The sequence below is a fragment of the Oratosquilla oratoria genome, chromosome 25, assembly GCF_046742065.1.
Source record: "Oratosquilla oratoria isolate Oo_2021 chromosome 25, ASM4674206v1, whole genome shotgun sequence".
Classification (NCBI taxonomy): Eukaryota; Metazoa; Arthropoda; class Malacostraca; order Stomatopoda; family Squillidae; genus Oratosquilla; species Oratosquilla oratoria.
Window position 1 is genome coordinate 50,746,653 of NC_134801.1, and position 2,493 is coordinate 50,749,145.

Here is a 2,493-nt window from a genome sequence, read left to right on the forward strand (position 1 = left end):
TCCCGCGCATGCGCACACACACGGACGCGCGCATGCAGGCGTTCGCAGGAATTTAAGAAAGCTTTGCTAAGAAACCAGACGTCTGAAGGAGAATCAAACGAATGATTTTTTTTTTTTTAGTCTCAAGAGTCTGTAGAAGTATTTTTGAGCTTTACAAGACCAAAATATTTATTTGTAAAATGGTGGAAGGTGTCTCATGTTTTCTAAGATTCTTTTTAAGGCAGACTGAGGTATAGCTCGTATACTTTACCTGATTGGAGATTCTAAAAGAAAATAGTAATAATAAAATTTGATTTGGTTTAACGTCACAAACTCCCCTCTATCGAGAGGCAAGGACAGTGCCCCTTACTATGGACTTTCTAGCGTGGAATTGAATGAACCATGCCCTTAGTTCAACTCGCCCCGAGCAGGATTCGAATCGCCATCATCTCGACCCTCACCGCAAGTAACGGCTTCCTAACCCTCTCGTATGAAAGTATGATAAGAATTAGGTATTCTAATCTAAATTGAACACACATTTTTTCATTATCCCAATGTAATTGTTAGAGGAAAACATCTATCTTTTTTTTTCGGATCATGACTGTCGTTATAAATCCATAATATTCCCTGTTATGGATTTCCTGGTCAGGGTAATACGCTAGGAGGCACTGAGTAGCTGCGGCCGAAGTAATCATCTTTGCTTAATGAACTTGGACTGTCGGAGTATTTAACAGCCACTGCAGGGAATTGGAGAGGCGCGTGGGATTCGAACCCACAACTAAGGAAATGGGAGACTAACTCGCTTGCAATGACGCTAAGAATCCAAGTAGAAAATAGAGGAACTACATTAATTCATTTTTTTCATTACGTACATGGCATGGGTGGTTATTGTCTCATGTATCTTAATATAGTTACAAAGTAATGTCGTAACACATTTGTAAAATTTAACAAAGACCCACTGTATTGGATAAGAAGAAAATTATTACCATCCTTGGTGAAAGGGGGTGACTTGTCGAGCAAAGCAATAGACGCCACTTGAGCCCTGTCCACGTTTTCCCCTTTATCTGTATATTAGACATGTATTTTCCTCACTATGTATTCCACTGAAGAGGATCACAGTCTGCGATCGAAATATATGGATATCGTCTACTTCATTTCTTCTTATCCAACACAGTGTGTCTTTGTTGAATCTCGATATATATTCCACGCGTTTTCTTTATCACCTTAACATTGATGATAAGCTTTTTAGCATTATCGTCTATTCAAATATATCTACGTGCTATATTTGAATGACCGTAAGAAAAAAATCCTTATACGCCTACATGATACAATAAAGCTTAGTGTACTTGCATTGAAAAACGATCAATATAATTTGAGATAATTAAAATAATCTAGAATTTCCTTGAGTAGAGAATGTTTCAGCCCAAGGGAAGAAAAAAATTACGTTCTAGTAAACAAAAGAATTTGAGGAAATTATTAGATGATCAACGGATACAGCCAAAATAAAAGATTAAGGTAAAATCGACAAAATGCAATCAACAAAAGACTTTTTTGACATACAAGGCTACTTTGTGGTTCGATGTAATAATGTTCTCCAAGTAGATCGCTGACAGAGCATTGCTCAATGCTTCAAGGCGATTTCTTTGCTGCAACAGACGCCTGTTGCTCAATGGTCGTGTATTTATATGTGCGTTATCGTAATTCGTCATTGTATGTCAGCTTCCTTCTCCTAAAGATAGTGCCACGCTAGCCATTTCTCGCTAGCATGATATTCGCTTTTGCTACTTCGTTGGGGATAGAAACGACTTCGGTTATGCTCTTTTGTTTTTCAAATTTTAGTGAGAAGCTGAATGACGAATCAGAAGCCTATACGAATGTTAGACACATTGTTGATATGTTCTTAAAGAAGTACTAGAACATTGTAACCGAAGTAGTTTCTATTTAAACGAAAAAGCAAATGAAAGTAGCATGCTAGTCTAGTGTGACGCCACCGTAACCTGTGGAGACTATACTTAAAACAAGTGGTTGGAATTTACACATCGTAGCTGATCTAAGTTGAGGGTGACAGAACTTGTATGACAAAACATTCCTGTGATATAAATCAAGTCATATCTGGTAGTTATTTGCTTCTTATTACTATAATTTGTCCACTAAAAACGTGAAATGATAATTAAAGACAGATTTTATTTCATAGAAGTCGACATAAGTGTGGGAATAAACAGCAAGTTATGAAAACGTCATAGCAGATCTCGCACGTTATGACGTCACTAGATAACGGCTAAGACAATTCAAAAAGTTGCCTAATAGTTCTTAAAAATATAAGTATTTATTTTGTTCAAAGTATTCATTAATATCAGCTGACATTAGCATCCAAGCCTTTATTGAATATTTTGTTTTTGTACTGACAGTTGCTAGTATTCATACACGTCAGCGATGACTTAATTTGATTACGTATTTCAGTAGTAACGATTCTTTGCTGTGCATAGTTTTGTGAGGGGAAATGAAATGCATATA